Source organism: Macaca mulatta, chromosome 10, assembly GCF_049350105.2.
Source record: "Macaca mulatta isolate MMU2019108-1 chromosome 10, T2T-MMU8v2.0, whole genome shotgun sequence".
Classification (NCBI taxonomy): domain Eukaryota; kingdom Metazoa; phylum Chordata; class Mammalia; order Primates; family Cercopithecidae; genus Macaca; species Macaca mulatta.
Window position 1 is genome coordinate 49,701,137 of NC_133415.1, and position 24,780 is coordinate 49,725,916.

Consider the following 24,780-nt stretch of genomic DNA (forward strand, 5'->3'; position numbering starts at 1 on the left):
AGGTATCCGAAATATCTGTTCTCAGATTCCACAGAAATAAGGCTAGCAAAGAGATCCACGAAATACAGATGTAACTCTGTGAGATGAATTAACAGACCACCAAGCAGTTTCTCAGAAAGCTTGTTTCCAGATTTCATCTGAGGATATTTCCTTTTTCACCATAGCCCTCTATGGGCTTCCAAATATCACTTTGCCAATTCCACAAGAACTGTCTTAGCGAAAGGCTTCTTGAGGGGAATGCTGTAACTCTGTGAGATGATTTCACAGAACGCAAAGAAGTTTCTGAGAAAGCTTCCTTCTCTTTGTTATCGGAGGATATTTCCTTTGGCCCTATAGTCTTCAAAGGGATCCGAAATATCTGTTCTCAGATTCCACAGAAATAAGGCTAGCAAAGAGATCCACGAAATACTGATGTAACTCTGTGAGATGAATTAACAGAACACCAAGCAGTTTCTCAGAAAGCTTCTCTCCTGATTTCATCTGAGGATATTTCCTTTTTCACCATAGCCCTCTATGGACTTCCAAATATCACTTTGCCAATTCCATAAGAAGTGTCTTAGCGAAAGGCTTCTTGAGGGGAAAGCTGTAACTCTGTGAATTGATTTCACAGAACACAAAGAAGTTTCTCAGACAGCTTCTTTCTCTTTGTAATCGGTCGATATTTCCTTTGGCCCTATAGTCTTCAAAGGGATCCGAAATATCTGTTCTCAGATTCCACAGAAATAAGGCTAGCAAAGAGATCCACGAAATACAGATGTAACTCTGTGAGATGAATTAAAAGAACACCAAGCAGTTTCTCACAAAGCTTCTTTCCAGATTTCATCTGAGGATATTTCCTTTTTCACCATAGCCCTCTATGGGCTTCCAAATATCACTTTGCCAATTCCACAAGAAGTGTCTTAGCGAAAGGCTTCTTGAGGGGAAAGCTGTAACTCTCTGAGATGATTTCACTGAACACAAAGAAGTTTCTCAGAAAGTTTCTTTCTCTTTGTTATCAGAGGATACTTCCTTTTGCCCTATAGTTTTCAAAGGGATCCGAAATATCTGTTCTCAGATTCCACAGAAATAAGGCTAGGAAAGAGATCCACGAAATACAGATGTAACTCTGTGAGATGAATTAACAGAACACCAAGCAGTTTCTCAGAAAGCTCCTTTCCCGATTTCATCTGAGGATATTTCCTTTTTCACCATAGCCCTCTATGGGCTTCCAAATATCACTTTGCCAATTCCACAAGAACTGTCTTAGCGAAAGGCTTCTTGAGGGGAAAGCTGTAACTCTGTGAGATGATTTCACAGAACAGAAAGAAGTTTCTCAGAAAGCTTCTTTCTCTTTGTTATCGGAGGATAATTCCTTTGGCCCTATAGTCTTCAAAGGGATCTGAAATATCTGTTCTCATATTCCACAGAAATAAGGCTAGCAAAGAGAACCACGAAATAAAGATGTAACTCTGTGAGATGAATTAAGAGAACACCAAGCAGTTTCTCAGAAAGCTTGCTTCCAGATTTCATCTGAGGATATTTCCTTTTTCACCATAGCCCTCTATGCGCTTCCAAATATCACTTTGCCAATTCCACAAGAACTGTCTTAGCGAAAGGCTTCTTGAGGGGAAAGCTGTATCTGTGTGAGTTGTTTTCACAGAAAGCAAAGAAGTTTCTCTGAAAGCATCTTTCTCATTGTTATCGGAGGATATTTCCTTTGGCCCTATAATCTTCAAAGGGATCGGAAATATCTGTTCTCAGATTCCACAGAAATAAGGCTAGCAAAGAGATCCACGAAATGCAGATGTAACTCTGTGAGATGAATTAACAGAACACTAAGCAGTTTCTCAGAAAGCTTCTTTCCTGATTTCATCTGAGGATATTTCCTTTTTCAACATAGCCCTCTAAGGGTTTCCAAATATCACATTGCCAATTCCACAAGAAGTGTCTTAGCGAAAGGCTTCTTGAAGGGAAAGCTGTAACTCTGTGAGTTGATTTCACAGAACACAAAGAAGTTTCTCAGACAGCTTCTTTCTCTTTGTAATCGGACGATATTTCCTTTGTCCCTATAGTCTTCATAGGGATCCGAAATATCTGTTCTCAGATTCCACAGAAATAAGGCTAGCAAAGAGATCCACGAAATAGAGATGTAACTCTGTGAGATGAATTAACAGAACACCAAGCAGTTTCTCAGAAAGCTTGTTTCCAGATTTCATCTGAGGATATATCCTTTTTCACCATAGCCCTCTATGGGCTTCCAAATATCACTTTGCCAATTCCACAAGAACTGTCTTAGCGAAAGGCTTCTTGAGGGGAAAGCTGTAAATCTGTGAGATGATTTCACAGAACGCAAAGAAATTTCTCAGAAAGCTTCCTTCTCTTTGTTATCGTTGGATATTTCCTTTGGCCCTATAGTCTTCAAAGGGATCCGAAATATATGTTCTCAGATTCCACAGAAATAACGCTAGCAAAGAGATCCAAGAAATACAGATGTAACTCTGTGAGATGAGTTAAGAGGACACCAAGCAGTTTCTCAGAAAGCTTGTTTCCAGATTTCATCTGAGGATATTTCCTTTTTCACCATAGCCCTCAATGGGCTTCCAAATATCACTTTGCCAATTCCACAAGAAGTGTCTTAGCGAAAGCCTTCTTGAGGGGAAAGCTGTAACTCTGTGAGTTGATTTCACAGAACACAAAGAAGTTTCTCAGACAGCTTCTTTCTCTTTGTAATCGGACGATATTTCCTTTGGCCCTATAGTCTTCAAAGGGATCCGAAATATCTGTTCTCAGATTCCACAGAAATAAGGCTAGCAGAGAGATCCACGAAATACAGATGTAACCCTGTGAGATGAATTAACAGAACACCAAGCTGTTTCTCAGAAAGCTCCTTTCCAGATTTCATCTGAGGATATTTCCTTTTTCACCATAGCCCTCATTGGGCTTCCAAATATCACTTTGCCAATTCCACAGGAACTGTCTTAGCGAAAGGCTTCTTGAGGGGAAAGCTGTAACTCTGTGAGATGATTTCACAGAACAGAAAGAAATTTCTCAGAAAGCTTCTTTCTCTTTGTTATCGCAGGATAATTCCTTTGGCCCTATAGTCTTCAAAGGGATCCGAAATATCTGTTCTCAGATTCCACAGAAATAAGGCTAGCAAAGAGATCCACGAAATACAGATGTATCTCTGTGAGATGAATTAACAGAACACCAAACAGTTTCTCAGAAAGCTTCTTTCCAGATTTCATCTGAGGATATTTCCTTTTTCACCATAGCCCTCAATGGGCTTCCAAATATCACTTTGCCAATTCCACAAGAAGTGTCTTAGAGAAAGTCTTCTTGAGGAGAAAGCTGTAACTCTGTGAGTTGATTTCACAGAATACAAAGAAGTTTCTCAGACAGCTTCTTTCTCTTTGTAATCGGACGATATTTCCTTTGGCCCTATACTCTTCAAAGGGATCCGAAATATCTCTTCTCAGATTCCACAGAAATAAGGCTAGCAAAGAGATCCACGAAATACAGATGTAACTCTGTGAGATGAATTAACAGAACACGAAGCAGTTTCTCAGAAAGCTTCTTTCCAGATTTCATCAGAGGATATTTCCTTTTCCACCTTAGCCCTCTATGGGCTTCCAAATATCACTTTGCCAATGCCACAAGAACTGTCTTAGCGAAAGGCTTCTTGAGGGGAAAGCTGTATCTCTGTGAGATGATTTCACAGAACACAAAGAAGTTTCTCTGAAAGCATCTTTCTCTTTATTTTCGGAGGATATTTCCTTTGGCCCTATAATCTTCAAAGGGATCGGAAATATCTGTTCTCAGATTCCAAAGAAATAAGGCTAGCAAAGAGATCCACGAAATGCAGATGTAACTCTGTGAGATGAATTAACAAAACACTAAGCAGTTTCTCAGAAAGCTTCTTTCCTGATTTCACCTGAGGATATTTGCTTTTTCACCATAGCCCTCTATGGGCTTCCAAATATCACTTTGCCAATTCCACAAGAAGTGTCTTAGCGAAAGGCTTCTTGAGGGGAAAGCTGTAACTCTGTGAGTTGATTTCACAGAACACAAAGAAGTTTCTCAGACAGCTTCTTTCTCTTTGTAATCGGACGATATTTCCTTTGGCCCTATAGTCTTGAAAGGGATCCGAAATATCTGTTCTCAGATTCCACAGAAATAAGGCTAGCAAAGAGATCCACGAAATACAGATGTAACTCTGTGAGATGAATTAACAGACCACCAAGCAGTTTCTCAGAAAGCTTGTTTCCAGATTTCATCTGAGGATATTTCCTTTTTCACCATAGCCCTCTATGGGCTTCCTAATATCACTTTGCCAATTCCACAAGAACTGTCTTAGCGAAAGGCTTCTTGAGGGGAAAGCTGTAACGCTGTGAGATGATTTCACAGAACGCAAAGAAGTTTCTCAGAAAGCTTCCTTCTCTTTGTTATCGGAGGATATTTCCTTTGGCCCTATAGTCTTCAAAGGGATCCGAAATATCTGTTCTCATATTCCACAGAAATAAGGCTAGCAAAGAGATCCACGAAATACAGATGTAACTCTGTGAGATGAATTAAGAGAACACCAAGCAGTTTCTCAGAAAGCTTGCTTCCAGATTTCATCTGAGGATATTTCCTTTTTCACCATAGCCCTCTATGGGCTTCCAAATATCACTTTGCCAATTCCACAAGAACTGTCTTAGCGAAAGGCTTCTTGAGGGGAAAGCTGTACCTCTGTGAGATGTTTTCACAGAACGCAAAGAAGTTTCTCAGAAAGCTTCCTTCTCTTTGTTATCGGAGGATATTTCCTTTGTCCCAATAGTCTTCAAGGGGATCCGAAATATCTGTTCTCAGATTACACAGAAATAAGGCTAGCAAAGAGATCCACGAAATAGAGATGTAACTCTGTGAGATGAATTAACAGAACACTAAGCAGTTTCACAGAAAGCTTCTTTCCAGATTTCATCAGAGGATATTTCCATTTTCACCATAGCCCTCTATGGGATTCCAAATATCACTTTGCCAATTCCACAAGAACTGTCTTAGCGAAAGGCTTCTTGAGGGGAAAGCTGTAACTCTGTGAGATGATTTCACAGAACACAAAGAAGTTTCTCTGAAAGCATCCTTCTCTTTGTTATCGGAGGATATTTCCTTTGGCCCTATAGTCTTCAAAGGGATCCGAAATATCTGTTCTCAGATTCCACAGAAATAAGGCTAGCAAAGAGATCCACGAAATGCAGATGTAACTCTGTCAGATGAATTAACAGAACACTAAGCAGTTTCTCAGAATGCTTCTTTCCAGATTTCATCTGAGGATATTTCCTTTTTCAACATAGTCCTCTATGGGCTTCGAAATATCACTTTGCCAATTCCACAAGAAGTGTCCTAGCGAAAGGCTTCTTGAGGGGAAAGCTGTAACTCTGTGAGTTGATTTCACAGAACACAAAGAAGTTTCTCTGACAGCTTCTTTCTCTTTGTAATCGGTCGATATTTCCTTTGGCCCTATAGTCTTCAAAGGGATCTGAAATATCTGTTCTCAGATTCCACAGAAATAAGGCTAGCAAAGAGATCCACGAAATACAGATGTAACTCTGTGAGATGAATTAACAGAACACCAAGCAGTTTCTCAGAAACCTTCTTTCCAGATTTCATCTGAGGATATTTCCTTTTTCACCATAGCCCTCTATGGGCTTCCAAATATCATTTTGCCAATTCCACAAGAACTGTCTTAGCGAAAGGCTTCTTGAGGGGAAAGCTGTAACTCTGTGAGATGTTTTCACAGAACGCAAAGAAATTTCTCAGAAAGCTTCCTTCTCTTTGTTATCAGAGGATATTTCCTTTGGCCCAACAGTCTTCAAGGGGATCCGAAATATCTGTTCTCAGATTCCACAGAAATAAGGCTAGCAAAGAGATCCACGAAATACAGATGTAACTCTGTATGATGAATTAACAGAACACCAAGCAGTTTCTCAGAAAGCTTGTTTCCAGATTTCATCTGAGGATATTTCCTTTTTCACCATAGCCCTCTATGGGCTTCCAAATATCACTTTGCCAATTCCACAAGAACTGTCTTAGCGAAAGGCTTCTTGAGGGGAAAGCTGTAAGTCTGTGAGATGATTTCACAGAACGCAAAGAAATTTCTCAGAAAGCTTCCTTCTCTTTGTTATCGTAGGATATTTCCTTTGCCCCTATAGTCTTCAAAGGGATCCGAAATATCTGTACTCAGATTCCACGGAAATAACGCTAGCAAAGAGATCCAGGAAATACAGATGTAACTCTGTGAGATGAGTTAAGAGAACACCAAGCAGTTTCTCAGAAAGCTTCTTTCCAGATTTCATCTGAGGATATTTCCTTTTTCACCATAGCCCTCAATGGGCTTCCAAATATCACTTTGCCAATTCCACAAGAAGTGTCTTAGCGAAAGGCTTCTTGAGGGGAAAGCTGTAACTCTGTGAGATGATTTCACAAAACACAAAGAAGTTTCTCAGAAAGCTTCTTTTTCATTGTTATCAGAGGATACTTCCTTTTTCCCTATAGTCTTCAAGGTATCCGAAATATCTGTTCTCAGATTACACAGAAATAAGGCTAGCAAAGAGATCCACGAAATACAGATGTAACTCTGTGAGATGAATTAACAGACCACCAAGCAGTTTCTCAGAAAGCTTGTTTCCAGATTTCATCTGAGGATATTTCCTTTTTCACCATAGCCCTCTATGGGCTTCCAAATATCACTTTGCCAATTCCACAAGAACTGTCTTAGCGAAAGGCTTCTTGAGGGGAATGCTGTAACTCTGTGAGATGATTTCACAGAACGCAAAGAAGTTTCTGAGAAAGCTTCCTTCTCTTTGTTATCGGAGGATATTTCCTTTGGCCCTATAGTCTTCAAAGGGATCCGAAATATCTGTTCTCAGATTCCACAGAAATAAGGCTAGCAAAGAGATCCACGAAATACTGATGTAACTCTGTGAGATGAATTAACAGAACACCAAGCAGTTTCTCAGAAAGCTTCTCTCCTGATTTCATCTGAGGATATTTCCTTTTTCACCATAGCCCTCTATGGACTTCCAAATATCACTTTGCCAATTCCACAAGAAGTGTCTTAGCGAAAGGCTTCTTGAGGGGAAAGCTGTAACTCTGTGAATTGATTTCACAGAACACAAAGAAGTTTTTCAGACAGCTTCTTTCTCTTTGTAATCGGTCGATATTTCCTTTGGCCCTATAGTCTTCAAAGGGATCCGAAATATCTGTTCTCAGATTCCACAGAAATAAGGCTAGCAAAGAGTTCCACGAAATACAGATGTAACTCTGTGAGATGAATTAAAAGAACACCAAGCAGTTTCTCACAAAGCTTGTTTCCAGATTTCATCTGAGGATATTTCCTTTTTCACCATAGCCCTCTATGGGCTTCCAAATATCACTTTGCCAATTCCACAAGAAGTGTCTTAGCGAAAGGCTTCTTGAGGGGAAAGCTGTAACTCTCTGTGATGATTTCACAGAACACAAAGAAGTTTCTCAGAAAGTTTCTTTCTCTTTGTTATCAGAGGATACTTCCTTTTGCCCTATAGTTTTCAAAGGGATCCGAAATATCTGTTCTCAGATTCCACAGAAATAAGGCTAGCAAAGAGATACACGAAATACAGATGTAACTCTGTGAGATGAATTAACAGAACACCAAGCAGTTTCTCAGAAAGCTCCTTTCCCGATTTCATCTGAGGATATTTCCTTTTTCACCATAGCCCTCTATGGGCTTCCAAATATCACTTTGCCAATTCCACAAGAACTGTCTTAGCGAAAGGCTTCTTGAGGGGAAAGCTGTAACTCTGTGAGATGATTTCACAGAACAGAAATAAGTTTCTCAGAAAGCTTCTTTCTCTTTGTTATCGGAGGATAATTCCTTTGGCCCTATAGTCTTCAAAGGGTTCTGAAATATCTGTTCTCATATTCCACAGAAATAAGGCTAGCAAAGAGAACCACGAAATAAAGATGTAACTCTGTGAGATGAATTAAGAGAACACCAAGCAGCTTCTCAGAAAGCTTGCTTCCAGATTTCATCTGAGGATATTTCCTTTTTCACCATAGCCCTCTATGCGCTTCCAAATATCACTTTGCCAATTCCACAAGAACTGTCTTAGCGAAAGGCTTCTTGAGGGGAAAGCTGTAACTGTGTGAGTTGTTTTCACAGAACGCAAAGAAGTTTCTCTGAAAGCATCTTTCTCATTGTTATCGGAGGATATTTCCTTTGGCCCTATAATCTTCAAAGGGATCGGAAATATCTGTTCTCAGATTCCACAGAAATAAGGCTAGCAAAGAGATCCACGAAATGCAGATGTAACTCTGTGAGATGAATTAACAGAACACTAAGCAGTTTCTCAGAAAGCTTCTTTCCTGATTTCATCTGAGGATATTTCCTTTTTCAACATAGCCCTCTAAGGGTTTCCAAATATCACATTGCCAATTCCACAAGAAGTGTGTTAGGGAAAGGCTTCTTGAAGGGAAAGCTGTAACTCTGTGAGTTGATTTCACAGAACACAAAGAAGTTTCTCAGACAGCTTCTTTCTCTTTGTAATCGGACGATATTTCCTTTGTCCCTATAGTCTTCATAGGGATCCGAAATATCTGTTCTCAGATTCCACAGAAATAAGGCTAGCAAAGAGATCCACGAAATACAGATGTAACTCTGTGAGATGAATTAACAGAACACCAAGCAGTTTCTCAGAAAGCTTGTTTCCAGATTTCATCTGAGGATATATCCTTTTTCACCATAGCCCTCTATGGGCTTCCAAATATCACTTTGCCAATTCCACAAGAACTGTCTTAGCGAAAGGCTTCTTGAGGGGAAAGCTGTAACTCTGTGAGATGATTTCACAGAACGCAAAGAAGTTTCTCAGAAAGCTTCCTTCTCTTTGTTATCGGAGGATATTTCCTTTGGCCCTATAGTCTTCAAAGGGATCCGAAATACCTGTTCTCAGATTCCACAGAAATAAGGCTAGCAAAGAGATCCAAGAAATACAGATGTAACTCTCTGAGATGAATTAAGAGAACACCAAGCAGTTTCTCAGAAAGCTTGTTTCCAGATTTCATCTGAGGATATTTCCTTTTTCAACATAGCCCTCTATGGGCTTCAAAATATCACTTTGCCAATTCCACAAGAAGTTTCTTAGCGAAAGGCTTCTTGAGGGAAAAGCTGTAACTCTGTGAGATGATTTAACAGAACACAAAGAAGTTTCTCAGAAAGCTTCTTTCTCTTTGTTATCAGAGGATACTTCCTTTTGCCCTATAGTCTTCAAAGGGATCCGAAATATCTGTTCTCAGATTCCACAGAAATAAGGCTAGCAAAGAGATCCACGAAATACAGATGTAACTCTGTGAGATGAATTAACAGAACACGAAGCAGTTTCTCAGAAAGCTTCTTTCCAGATTTCATCAGAGGATATTTCCTTTTCCACCATAGCCCTCTATGGGCTTCCAAATATCACTTTGCCAATTCCACAAGAACTGTCTTAGCGAAAGGCTTCTTGAGGGGAAAGCTGTAAGTCTGTGAGATGATTTCACAGAACGCAAAGAAATTTCTCAGAAAGCTTCCTTCTCTTTGTTATCGTAGGATATTTCCTTTGCCCCTATAATCTTCAAAGGGATCCGAAATATCTGTTCTCAGATTCCACAGAAATAACGCTAGCAAAGAGATCCAGGAAATACAGATGTAACTCTGTGAGATGAGTTAAGAGAACACCAAGCAGTTTCTCAGAAAGCTTCTTTCCAGATTTCATCTGAGGATATTTCCTTTTTCACCATAGCCCTCAATGGGCTTCCAAATATCACTTTGCCAATTCCACAAGAAGTGTCTTAGCGAAAGGCTTCTTGAGGGGAAAGCTGTAACTCTGTGAGATGATTTCACAAAACACAAAGAAGTTTCTCAGAAAGCTTCTTTTTCATTGTTATCAGAGGATACTTCCTTTTTCCCTATAGTCTTCAAAGGGATCCGAAATATCTGTTCTCAGATTCCACAGAAATAAGGCTAGCAAAGAGATCCACGAAATACAGATGTAACTCTGTGAGATGAATTAACAGACCACCAAGCAGTTTCTCAGAAAGCTTGTTTCCAGATTTCATCTGAGGATATTTCCTTTTTCACAATAGCCCTCTATGGGCTTCCAAATATCACTTTGCCAATTCCACAAGGACTGTCTTAGCGAAAGGCTTCTTGAGGGGAATGCTGTAACTCTGTGAGATGATTTCACAGAACGCAAAGAAGTTTCTGAGAAAGCTTCCTTCTCTTTGTTATCGGAGGATATTTCCTTTGGCCCTATAGTCTTCAAAGGGATCCGAAATATCTGTTCTCAGATTCCACAGAAATAAGGCTAGCAAAGAGATCCACGAAATACTGATGTAACTCTGTGAGATGAATTAACAGAACACCAAGCAGTTTCTCAGAAAGCTTCTCTCCTGATTTCATCTGAGGATATTTCCTTTTTCACCATAGCCCTCTATGGACTTCCAAATATCACTTTGCCAATTCCACAAGAAGTGTCTTAGCGAAAGGCTTCTTGAGGGGAAAGCTGTAACTCTGTGAATTGATTTCACAGAACACAAAGAAGTTTCTCAGACAGCTTCTTTCTCTTTGTAATCGGTCGATATTTCCTTAGGCCCTATAGTCTTCAAAGGGATCCGAATTATCTGTTCTCAGATTCCACAGAAATAAGGCTAGCAAAGAGATCCACGAAATACAGATGTAACTCTGTGAGATGAATTAAAAGAACACCAAGCAGTTTCTCACAAAGCTTCTTTCCAGATTTCATCTGAGGATATTTCCTTTTTCACCATAGCCCTCTATGGGCTTCCAAATATCACTTTGCCAATTCCACAAGAACTGTCTTAGCGAAAGGCTTCTTGAGGGGAAAACTGTAACTCTGTGAGTTGATTTCACAGAATACAAAGAAGTTTCTCAGAAAGCTTCTTTCTCTTTTTTATCGGAGGATATTTCCTTTGGCCCTATAGTCTTCAAAGGGATCGGAAATATCTGTTCTCATATTCCACAGAAATAAGGCTATCAAAGAGATCCACGAAATACAGATGTAACTCTGTGAGATGAATTAAGAGAACACCAAGCAGTTTCTCAGAAAGCTTGCTTCCAGATTTCATCTGAGGATATTTCCTTTTTCACCATAGCCCTTTATGGGCTTCCAAATATCACTTTGCCAATTCCACAAGAACTGTCTTAGCGAAAGGCTTCTTGAGGGGAAAGCTGTACCTCTGTGAGATGTTTTCACAGAACGCAAAGAAGTTTCTCAGAAAGCTTCCTTCTCTTTGTTATCGGAGGATATTTCCTTTGGTCCAATAGTCTTCAAGGGGATCCGAAATATCTGTTCTCAGATTACACAGAAATAAGGCTAGCAAAGAGATCCACGAAATAGAGATGTAACTCTGTGAGATGAATTAACAGAACACTAAGCAGTTTCTCAGAAAGCTTCTATCCAGATTTCATCAGAGGATATTTCCATTTTCACCATAGCCCTCTATGGGATTCCAAATATCACTTTGCCAATTCCACAAGAACTGTCTTAGCGAAAGGCTTCTTGAGGGGAAAGCTGTAACTCTGTGAGATGATTTCACAGAACACAAAGAAGTTTCTCTGAAAGCATCCTTCTCTTTGTTATCGGAGGATATTTCCTTTGGCCCTATAATCTTCAAAGGGATCCGAAATATCTGTTCTCAGATTCCACAGAAATAAGGCTAGCAAAGAGATCCACGAAATGTAGATGTAACTCTGTGAGATGAATTTACAGAACACTAAGCAGTTTCTCAGAAAGCTTCTTTCCAGATTTCATCCTAGGATATTTCCTTTTTCAACATAGTCCTCTATGGGCTTCCAAATATCACTTTGCCAATTCCACAAGAAGTGTCCTAGCGAAAGGCTTCTTGAGGGGAAAGCTGTAACTCTGTGAGTTGATTTCACAGAACACAAAGAAGTTTCTCAGACAGCTTCTTTCTCTTTGTAATCGGTCGATATTTCCTTTGGCCCTATAGTCTTCAAAGGGATCTGAAATATCTGTTCTCAGATTCCACAGAAATAAGGCTAGCAAAGAGATCCACGAAATACAGATGTAACTCTGTGAGATGAATTAACAGAACACCAAGCAGTTTCTCAGAAACCTTCTTTCCAGATTTCATCTGAGGATATTTCCTTTTTCACCATAGCCCTCTATGGGCTTCCAAATATCATTTTGCCAATTCCACAAGAACTGTCTTAGCGAAAGGCTTCTTGAGGGGAAAGCTGTAAGTCTGTGAGATGATTTCACAGAACGCAAAGAAATTTCTCAGAAAGCTTCCTTCTCTTTGTTATCGTAGGATATTTCCTGTGGCCCTATAGTCTTCAAAGGGATCCGAAATATCTGTTCTCAGATTCCACAGAAATAACGCTAGCAAAGAGATCCAAGAAATACAGATGTAACTCTGTGAGATGAGTTAAGAGAACACCAAGCAGTTTCTCAGAAAGCTTGTTTCCAGATTTCATCTGAGGATATTTCCTTTTTCACCATAGCCCTCAATGGGCTTCCAAATATCACTTTGCCAATTCCACAAGAAGTGTCTTAGCGAAAGGCTTCTTGAGGGGAAAGCTGTAACTCTGTGAGATGATTTCACAAAACACAAAGAAGTTTCTCAGAAAGCTTCTTTTTCATTGTTATCAGAGGATACTTCCTTTTTCCCTATAGTCTTCAAAGGTATCCGAAATATCTGTTCTCAGATTCCACAGAAATAAGGCTAGCAAAGAGATCCACGAAATACAGATGTAACTCTGTGAGATGAATTAACAGACCACCAAGCAGTTTCTCAGAAAGCTTGTTTCCAGATGTCATCTGAGGATATTTCCTTTTTCACCATAGCCCTCTATGGGCTTCCAAATATCACTTTGCCAATTCCACAAGAACTGTCTTAGCGAAAGGCTTCTTGAGGGGAATGCTGTAACTCTGTGAGATGATTTCACAGAACGCAAAGAAGTTTCTGAGAAAGCTTCCTTCTCTTTGTTATCGGAGGATAATTCCTTTGGCCCTATTTTCTTCAAAGGGATCCGAAATATCTGTTCTCAGATTCCACAGAAATAAGGCTAGCAAAGAGATCCACGAAATACTGATGTAACTCTGTGAGATGAATTAACAGAACACCAAGCAGTTTCTCAGAAAGCTTCTCTCCTGATTTCATTTGAGGATATTTCCTTTTTCACCATAGCCCTCTATGGACTTCCAAATATCACTTTGCCAATTCCACAAGAAGTGTCTTAGCGAAAGGCTTCTTGAGGGGAAAACTGTAACTCTGTGAATTGATTTCACAGAACACAAAGAAGTTTCTCAGACAGCTTCTTTCTCTTTGTAATCTGTCGATATTTCCTTTGGCCCTATATTCTTCAAAGGGATCCGAAATATCTGTTCTCAGATTCCACAGAAATAAGGCTAGCAAAGAGATCCAAGAAATACAGATGTAACTCTGTGAGATGAATTAAGAGAACACCAAGCAGTTTCTCAGAAAGCTTGTTTCCAGATTTCATCTGAGGATATTTCCTTTTTCACCATAGCCCTCTATGGGCTTCCAAATATCACTTTGCCAATTCCACAAGAAGTGTCTTAGCGGAAGGCTTCTTGAGGGGAAAGCTGTAACTCTGTGAGATGATTTAACAGAACACAAAGAAGTTTCTCAGAAAGCTTCTTTCTCTTTGTTATCAGAGGATACTTCCTTTTGCCCTATAGTCTTCAAAGGGATCCGAAATATCTGTTCTCAGATTCCACAGAAATAAGGCTAGCAAAGAGATCCACGAAATACAGATGTAACTCTGTGAGATGAATTAACAGTACACCAAGCAGTTTCTCAGAAAGCTTCTTTCCAGATTTCATCTGAGGATATTTCCTTTTTCAACATAGCCCTCTAAGGGTTTCCAAATATCACTTTGCCAATTCCACAAGAACTGTCTTAGCGAAAGGCTTCTTGAGGGGAAAGCTGTAACTCTGTGAGTTGATTTCACAGAACACAAAGAAGTTTCTCAGAAAGCTTCTTTCTCTTTGTAATCGGACGATATTTCCTTTGGCCCTATAGTCTTCAAAGGGATCCGAAATATCTGTTCTCAGATTTCACAGAAATAAGGCTAGCAAAGAGATCCACGAAATACAGATGTAACTCTGTGAGCTGAATTAACAGAACACTAAGCAGTTTCTCAGAAAGCTTCTTTTCAGATTTTATCTGAGGATGTTTCCTTTTTCACCGTAGCCCTCTATGGGCTTCCAAATATCACTTTGCCAATTCCACAAGAACTGTCTTAGCGAAAGGCTTCTTGAGGGGAAAGCTGTAACTCTGTGAGATGTTTTCACAGAACGCAAAGAAGTTTCTCAGAAAGCCTCCTTCTCTTTGCTATCGGAGGATATTTCCTTTGGCCCAATAGTCTTCAAGGGGATACGAAATATCTGTTCTCAGATTCCACAGAAATAAGGCTAGCAAAGAGATCCACGAAATACACATGTAACTCTGTGAGATGAATTAACAGAACACAAAGCAGTTTCTCAGAAAGCTTCTTTCCAGATTTCATCAGAGGATATTTCCTTTTTCACCATAGCCCTCTATGGGCTTCCAAATATCACTTTGCCAATTCCACAAGAACAGTCTTAGCGAAAGGCTTCTTGAGGGGAAAGCTGTAAATCTGTGAGATGATTTCACAGAACACAAAGAAATTTTTCTGAAAGCATCTTTCTCTTTGTTATCGGAGGATATTTCCTTTGGCCCTATAATCTTCAAAGGGATCGGAAATATCTCTTCTCAGATTCCACAGAAAAAAGGCTAGCAAAGAGATCCACGAAATGCAGATGTAACTCTGTGAGATGAATTAACTGAACACTAAGCAGTTTCTCAGAAAGCTTCTTTCCTGATTTCATCTGAGGATATTTCCTTTTTCAACATAGCCCTCTATGGGCTTCCAAATATCACTTTGCCAATTCCACAAGAAGTGTCTTAGCGTAAGGCTTCTTGAGGGGAAAGCTGTAACTCTGTGAGTTGATTTCACAGAACACAAAGAAGTTTCTCAGACAGCTTCTTTCTCTTTGTAATCGGACGATATTTCCTTTGGCCCTATAGTCTTGAAAGGGATCCGAAATATCTGTTCTCAGATTCCACAGAAATAAGGCTAGCAAAGAGATCCACGAAATACAGATGTAACTCTGTGAGATGAATTAACAGAACACCAAGCAGTTTCTCAGAAAACTTGTTTCCAGATTTCATCTGAGGATATTTCCTTTTTCACCATAGCCCTCTATGGGCTTCCAAATATCACTTTGCCAATTCCACAAGAACTGTCTTAGCGAAAGGCTTCTTGAGGGGAAGCTGTAACTCTGTGAGATGATTTCACAGAACGCAAAGAAGTTTCTCAGAAAGCTTCCTTCTCTTTGTTATCGGAGGATATTTCCTTTGGCCCTATAGTCTTCAAAGGGATCCGAAATATCTGTTCTCAGATTCCACAGAAATAAGGCTAGCAAAGAGATCCAAGAAATACAGATGTAACTCTGTGACATGAGTTAAGAGAACACCAAGCAGTTTCTAAGAAAGCTTGTTTCCAGATTTCATCTGTGGATATTTCCTTTTTCACCATAGCCCTCTATGGGCTTCCAAATATCACTTTGCCAATTCCACAAGAAGTGTCTTAGAGGAAGGCTTCTTGAGGGGAAAGCTGTAACTCTGTGAGATGATTTCACAGAACACAAAGAAGTTTCTCAGAAAGCTTCTTTCTCTTTGTTATCAGAGGATACTTCCTTTTGCCCTATAGTCTTCAAAGGGATCCGAAATATCTGTTCTCAGATTCCACAGAAATAAGGCTAGCAAAGAGACCAACGAATACAGATGTAACTCTCTGAGATGAATTAACAGAACACCAAGCAGTTTCTCAGAAAGCTTGTTTCCAGATTTCGTCTGAGGATATTTCCTTTTTCACCATAGCCCTCTATGGGCTTCCAAATATTACTTTGCCAATTCCACAAGAACTGTCTTAGCAAAAGGCTTCTTGAGGGGAAAGCTGTAACTCTGTGAGATGATTTCACAGAACGCAAAGAAGTTTCTGAGAAAGCCTCCTTCTCTTTGTTATCGGAGGATATTTCCTTTGGCCCTATAGTCTTCAAAGGGATCCGAAATATCTGTTCTCAGATTCCACAGAAATAAGGCTAGCAAAGAGATCCACGAAATACAGATGTAACTCTGTGAGATGAATTAACAGAACACTAAGCAGTTTCTCATAAAGCTTCTTTCCAGATTTCATCTGAGGATATTTACTTTTTCACCAGAGCCCTCTATGGGCTTCCAAATATCACTTTGCCAATTCCACAAGAACTGTCTTAGCGAAAGGCTTCTTGAGGGGAAAGCTGTAACTCTGTGAGATGATTTCACAGAACACAAAGAAGTTTCTCAGAAAGCTTCTTTCTCTTTGTAATCGGGCGATATTTCCTTTGGCCCTATAGTCTTCAAAGGGATCTGAAATATCTGTTCTCATATTCCACAGAAATAAGGCTAGCAAAGAGATCAAAGAAATACAGACGTAACTCGGTGAGATGAATTTAGAGAACACCAAGCAGTTTCTCAGAAAGCTTGTTTCCAGATTTCATCTGAGGATATTTTCTTTTTCACCATAGCCCTCTATGGGCTTCCAAATATCACTTTGCCAATTCCACAAGAACTGTCTTAGCGAAAGGCTTCTTGGGGGGAAGGCTGTAACTCTGTGAGATGTTTTCACAGAACGCAAAGAAATTTCTCAGAAAGCTTCCTTCTCTTTGTTATCCGAGGATATTTCCTTTGGCCCAATAGTCTTCAAGGGGATCCGAATTATCTGTTCTCAGATTCCACAGAAATAAGGCTAGCAAAGAGATCCATGAAATACAGATGTAACTCTGTGAGATGAATTAACAGAACACTAAGCAGTTTCTCAGAAAGCTTCTTTCCAGATTTCATCAGAGGATATTTTCTTTTTCACCATAGCCCTCCATGGGCCTCCAAATATCACTTTGGCATTTCCACAAGAACTGTCTAAGCGAAAGGCTTCTGGAGGGCAAAGCTGTAACTCTGTGTTATGTTGTCACAGAACGCAAAGTAATTTCTCAGAAAGCTTCCTTCTCTTTGTTATCAGAGGATATTTCCCTTGGCCCAACAGTCTTCAAGGGGATCCGAAATATCTGTTCTCAGATTCCACAGGAATAAGGCTAGCAAAGAGATCCACGAAATACAGATGTAACTCTGTCTGATGAATTAACAGAACACCAAGCAGTTTCTCAGAAAGCTTGTTTCCAGATTTCATCTGAGGATATTTCCTTTTTCACCATAGCCCTCTTTGGGCTTCCAAATATCACTTTGCCAATTCCACAAGAAGTGTCTTAGCGAAGGCTTCTTGAGGGGAAAGCTGTAACTCTGTGAGATGATTTCACAGAACAGAGAGAATTTTCTCAGAAAGCTTCTTTCGCTTTGTTATCGGAGGATAATTCCTTTGGCCCTATAGTCTTTAACGGGAAGCGAAATATCTGTTCTCAGATTCCACAGAAATAAGGCTAGCAAAGAGATCAACGAAATACAGATGTAACTCTGTGAGATGAATTAACAGAACACCAAGCAGTTTCTCAGAAAGCTTGTTTCCAGATTTCATCTCAGGATATTTCCTTTTTCACCATAGCCCTCTATGGGCTTCCAAATATAACTTAGCCAATTCCAAAAGAACTGTCTTAGCGAAAGGCTTCTTGAGGGGAAAGCTGTAACGCTGTGAAATGATTTCACAGAACGCAAAGAAGTTTCTCAGAAAGCTTCCTTCTCTTTGTTATCGGAGGATATTTCCTTTGGCACTATAGTCTTCAAAGGGATCCGAAATATCTGTTCTCAGATTCCACAGAAATAAGGCTAGCAAAGAGAACCACGAAATACAGATGTAGCTATGTGAGATGAATTAAGAGAACACCAAGCAGTTTCTCAGAAAGCTTGCTTCCAGATTTCATCTGAGGATATTTCCTTTTTCACCATAGCCCTCTATGGGCTTCCAAATATCACTTTGCCAATTCCACAAGAACTGTCTTAGCGAAAGGCTTCTTGAGGGGAATGCTGTAACTCTGTGAGATGATTTCACAGAACGCAAAGAAGTTTCTGAGAAAGCTTCCTTCTCTTTGTTATCGGAGGATATTTCCTTTGGCCCTATAGTCTTCAAAGGGATCTGAAATATCTGTTCTCAGATTCCACAGAAATAAGGCTAGCAAAGAGATCCACGAAATACTGATGTAACTCTGTGAGATGAATTAACAGAACACCAAGCAGTTTCTCAGAAAGCTTCTCTCCTGATTTCATCTGAGGATATTTCCTTTTTCACCATAGCCCTCTATGGACTTCCAAATATCACTTTGCCAATTCCACAAGAAGTGTCTTAGCGAAAGGCTTCTTGAGGGGAAAGCTGTAACTCTGTGAATTGATTTCACAGAACACAAAGAAGTTTCTCAGACAGCTTCTTTCTCTTTGTAATCGGTCGATATTTCCTTTGGCCCTATAGTCTTCAAAGGGATCCGAAATATCTGTTCTCAGATTCCACAGAAATAAGGCTAGCAAAGAGATCCACGAAATACAGATGTAACTCTGTATGATGAATTAACAGAACACCAAGCAGTTTCTCAGAAAGCTTGTTTCCAGATTTCATCTGAGGATATTTCCTTTTTCACCATAGCCCTCTATGGGCTTCCAAATATCACTTTGCCAATTCCACAAGAATTGTCTTAGCGAAAGGCTTCTTGAGGGGAAAGCTGTAACTCTGTGAGTTGATTTCACAGAACACAAAGAAGTTTCTCAGACAGCTTCTTTCTCTTTGTAATCGGACGATATTTCCTTTGGCCCTATAGTCTTGAAAGGGATCCGAAATATCTGTTCTCAGATTCCACAGAAATAAGGCTAGCAAAGAGATCCACGAAATACAGATGTAACTCTGTGAGATGAATTAACAGAACACCAAGCAGTTTCTCAGAAAACTTGTTTCCAGATTTCATCTGAGGATATTTCCTTTTTCACCATAGCCCTCTATGGGCTTCCAAATATCACTTTGCCAATTCCACAAGAACTGTCTTAGCGAAAGGCTTCTTGAGGGGAAAGCTGTAACTCTGTGAGATGATTTCACAGAACGCAAAGAAGTTTCTCAGAAAGCTTCCTTCTCTTTGTTATCAGAGGATATTTCCTTTGGCCCTATAGTCTTCAAAGGGATCCGAAATATCTGTTCTCAGATTCCACAGAAATAAGGCTAGCAAAGAGAACCACGAAATACAGATGTAGCTATGTGAGATGAATTAAGAGAACACCAAGCAGTTTCTCAGAAAGCTTGCTTCCAGATTTCATCTGAGGATATTTCCTTTTTCACCATAGCCCTCTATGGGCTTCCAAATATCACTTTGCCAATTCCACAAAAACTGTCTTAGCGAAAGGCTTCTTGAGGGGAAAGCTGTAACTCTGTGAGATGTTTTCACAGAACGCAAAGAAGTTTCTCAGAAAGCTTCCTTCTCTTTGTTATCGGAGGATATTTCCTTTGGCCCAATAGTCTTCAAGGGGATACGAAATATCTGTTCTCAGATTCCACAGAAATAAGGCTAGCAAAGAGATCCACGAAATATAGATGTAACTCGGTGAGTTGAATTAACAGAACACTAAGCAGTTTCTCAGAAAGCTTCTTTCCAGATTTCATCTGAGGATATTTCCTTTTTCACCATAGCCCTCTATGGGCTTCCAAATATCACTTTGCCAATTCCACAAGAACTGTCTTAGCGAAAGTCTTCTTGAGGGGAAAGCTGTAACTCTGTGAGATGATTTCACAGAACACAAAGAAGTTTCTCTGAAAGCATCTTTCTCTTTGTTATCGGAGGATATTTCCTTTTCCCTATAATCTTCAAAGGGATCCGAAATATCTGTTCTCAGATTCCACAGAAATAAGGCTAGCAAAGAGATCCACGAAATGCAGATGTAACTCTGTGAGATGAATTAACAGAACCACAAGCAGTTTCTCAGAAAGCTTCTTTCCTGATTTCATCTGAGGATATTTCCTTTTTCACCATAGCCCTCTATGGGCTTCCAAATATCACTTTGCCAATTTCACAAGAACTGTCTTAGCGAAAGGCTTCTTGAGGGGAAAGCTGTAACGCTGTGAGATGATTTCACAGAACACAAAGAAGTTTCTGAGAAAGCTTCCTTCTCTTTGTTATCGGAGGATATTTCCTTTGGCCCTATAGTCTTCAAAGGGATCCGAAATATCTGTTCTCAGATTCCTCAGAAATAAGGCTACCAAAGAGATCCACGAAATAGAGATGTAACTCTGTGAGATGAATTAACAGAACACTAAGCAGTATCTCAGAAAGCTTCTTTCCAGATTTCATCAGAGGATATTTCCTTTTTCACCATAGCCCTCTATGGGCCTCCAAATACCACTTTGCCAATTCCACAAGAACTGTCTTAGCAAAAGGCTTCTTTAGGGGAAAGCTGTAACTCTGTGAGATGATTTCACAGAACACAAAGAAGTTTCTCAGAAAGCTTCTTTCTCTTTTTTATCGGAGGATATTTCCTTTGGCCCTATAGCCTTCAAAGGGATCTGAAATATCTGTTCTCATATTCCACAGAAATAAGGCTAGCAAAGAGATCCACGAAATACAGATGTAGCTCTGTGAGATGAATTAAGAGAACACCAAGCAGTTTCTCAGAAAGCTTGCTTCCAGATTTCATCTGAGGATAATTCCTTTTTCACCATAGCCCTCTATGGGCTTCCAAATATCACTTTGCCAATTCCACAAGAAGTGTCTTAGCGAAAGGCTTCTTGAGGGGAAAGCTGTAACTCTGTGAGATGTTTTCACAGAACGCAAAGAAGTTTCTCAGAAAGCTTCCTTCTCTTTGTTATCGGAGGATATTTCCTTTGGCCCAATAGTCTTCAAGGGAATACGAAATATCTGTTCTCAGATTCCACAGAAATAAGGCTAGCAAAGAGATCCACGAAATACAGATGTAACTCTGAGAGATGAATTAACAGAACACTAAGCAGTTTCTCAGAAAGCTTCTTTCCAGATTTCATCAGAGGATATTTCCTTTTTCACCATAGCCCTCTATGGGCTTCCAAATATCACTTTGCCAATTCCACAAGAACTGTCTTAGCGAAAGGCTTCTTGAGGGGAAAGCTGTAACTCTGTGAGATGATTTCACAGAACACAAAGAAGTTTCTCTGAAAGCATCTTTCTCTTTGTTTTCGGAGGTTATTTCCTTTGGCCCTATAATCTTCAAAGGGATCCGAAATATCTGTTCTCAGATTCCACAGAAATAAGGCTAGCAAAGAGATCCACGAAATGCAGATGTAACTCTGTGAGATGAATTAACAGAACACCAAGCAGTTTCTCAGAAACCTTCTCTCCTGATTTCATCTGAGGACATTTCCTTTTTCACCATAGCCCTCTATGGGCTTCCAAATATCACTTTGCCAATTCCACAAGAAGTGTCTTAGCGAAAGGCTTCTTGAGGGGAAAGCTGTATCTCTGTGAGTTGATTTCACAGAACACAAAGAAGTTTCTCAGACAGCTTCTTTCTCTTTGTAATCGGACGATATTTCCTTTGGCCCTATAGTCTTCAAAGGGATCCGAAATATCTGTTCTCAGATTCCACTGAAATAAGGCTAGCAAAGACATCCACGAAATACAGATGTAACTCTGTGAGATGAATTAAAAGAACACCAAGCAGTTTCTCACAAAGCTTCTTTCCAGATTTCATCTGAGGATATTTCCTTTTTCACCATAGCCCCCTATGGGCTTCCAAAATCACTTTGCCAATTCCACAAGAAGTGTCTTAGCGAAAGGCTTCTTGAGTGGAAAGCTGTAACTCTGTGAGTTGATTTCACAGAACACAAAGAAGTTTCTCAGAAAGCTTCTTTCTCTTTGTAATCGGACGATATTTCCTTTGACCCTATAGTCTTCAAAGGGATCCGAAATATCTGTTCTCAGATTTCACAGAAATAAGGCTAGCAAAGAGATCCACGAAATACAGATGTAACTCTGTGAGATGAATTAACAGAACACTAAGCAGTTTCTCAGAAAGTTTCTTTCCAGATTTCATCTGAGGATATTTACTTTTTCACCATAGCCCTCTATGGGCTTCCAAATATCACTTTGCCAATTCCACAAGAACTGTCGTAGCGAAAGGCTTCTTGAGGGGAAAGCTGTAACTCTGTGAGTTGATTTCACAGAACACAAAGAAGTTTCTCAGACAGCTTCTTTCTCTTTGTAATCGGACGATATTTCCTTTGGCCCTATAGTCTTCAAAGGGATCCGAAATATCTGTTCTCAGATTCCACAGAAATAAGGCTAGCAAAGAGATCCAAGAAATACAGATGTAACTCTGTGAGATGAGTTAAGAGAACACAAGCAGTTTCTCAGAAAGCTTCTTTCCAGATTTCATCTGAGGATATTTCCTTTTTCACCATAGCCCTCAATGGGCTTCCAAATATCACTTTGCCAATTCCACAAGAAGTGTCTTAGCGAAAGGCTTGTTGAGGGGAAAGCTGTAACTCTGTGAGATGATTTCACAGAACACAAAGAAGTTTCTCAGAAAGCTTCTTTTTCTTTGTTATCACAGGATACTTCCTTTTGCCCTATAGTCTTCAAAGGTATCCGAAATATCTATTCTCAGATTACACAGAAATAAGGCTATCAAAGAGATCCACGAAATACAGATGTAACTCTGTGAGATGAATTAACAGACCACCAAGCAGTTTCTCAGAAAGCTTGTTTTCAGATTTCATCTGAGGATATTTCCTTTTTCACCATAGCCCTCTATGGGCTTCCAAATATCACTTTGCCAATTCCACAAGAACTGTCTTAGCGAAAGGCTTCTTGAGGGGAAAGCTGTAACGCTGTGGGATGATTTCACAGAACGCAAAGAAGTTTCTCAGAAAGCTTCCTTCTCTTTGTTATCGGAGGATATTTCCTTTGGCCCTATAGTCTTCAAAGGGATCCGAAATATCTGTTCTCAGATTCCACAGAAATAAGGCTAGCAAAGAGATCCACGAAATACAGATGTAACTCTGTGAGATGAATTAACAGAACACTAAGCAGTTTCTCAGAACGCTTCTTTCCAGATTTCATCTGAGGATATTTCCTTTTTCACCATAGCCCTCTATGGCCTTCCAAATATCACTTTGCCAATTCCACAAGAACTGTCATAGCGAAAGGCTTCTTGAGGGGAAAGCTGTAACTCTGTGAGATGATTTCACAGAACGCAAAGAAGTTTCTCAGAAAGCTTCCTTCTCTTTGTTATCGGAGGATATTTCCTTTAGCTCTATAGTCTTCAAAGGGATCCGAAATACCTGTTCTCAGATTCCACAGAAATAAGGCTAGCAAAGAGATCCAAGAAATACAGATGTAACTCTGTGAGATGAATTAAGAGAACACCAAGCAGTTTCTCAGAAAGCTTGTTTCCAGATTTCATCTGAGGATATTTTCTTTTTCACCGTAGCCCTCTATGGGCTTCCAAATATCACTTTGCCAATTCCACAAGAAGTGTCTTAGCGAAAGGCTTCTTGAGGGGAAAGCTGTAACTCTGTGAGATGATTTAACAGAACACAAAGAAGTTTCTCAGAAAGCTTCTTTCTCTTTGTTATCAGAGGATACTTCCTTTTGCCCTATAGTCTTCAAAGGGATCCGAAATATCTGTTCTCAGATTCCACAGAAATAAGGCTAGCAAAGAGATCCACGAAATACAGATGTAAATCTGTGAGATGAATTAACAGACCACCAAGCAGTTTCTCAGAAAGCTTCTTTGCAGATTTCATCTGAGGATATTTCCTTTTTCACCATAGCCCTCTATGGGCTTCCAAATATCACTTTGCCAATTCCACAAGAACTGTCTTAGCGAAAGGCTTCTTGAGGGGAAAGCTGTAACGCCGTGAGATGATTTCACAGAACGCAAAGAAGTTTCTCAGAAAGCTTCCTTCTCTTTGTTATCAGAGGATATTTCCTTTGGCCCTATAGTCTTCAAAGGGGTCCGAAATATCTCTTCTCAGATTCCACAGAAATAAGGCTAGAAAAGAGATCCACGAAATACAGATGTAACTCTGTGAGATGAATTAACAGAACACCAAGCAGTTTCTCAGAAAGCTTCTCTCCTGATTTCATCTGAGGATATTTCCTTTTTCACCATAGCCCTCTATGGGCTTCCAAATATCACTTTGCCAATTCCACAAGAAGTGTCTTACCGAAAGGCTTCTTGAGGGGAAAGCTGTAACTCTGTGAGTTGATTTCACAGAACACAAAGAAGTTTCTCAGACAGCTTCTTTCTCTTTGTAATCGGACGATATTTCCTTTGGCCGTATAGTCTTCAAAGGGATCCGAAATATCTGTTCTCAGATTCCACAGAAAAAAGGCTAGCAAAGAGATCCACGAAATACTGATGTAACACTGTGAGATGAATTAAAAGAACACCAAGCAGTTTCTCACAAAGCTTCTTTCCAGATTTCATCTGAGGATATTTCCTTTTTCACCATAGCCCTCTATGGGCTTCCAAATATCACTTTGCCAATTCCACAAGAAGTGTCTTAGCGAAAGGCTTCTTGAGGAGAAAGCTGTAACTCTCTGAGATGATTTCACAGAACACAAAGAAGTTTCTCAGAAAGCTTCTTTCTCCTTGTTATCAGAGGATACTTCCTTTTGCCCTATAGTCTTCAAAGGGATCCGAAATATCTGTTCTCAGATTCCACAGAAATAAGGCTAGCAAAGAGATCAACGAAATACAGATGTAACTCTGTGAGATGAATTA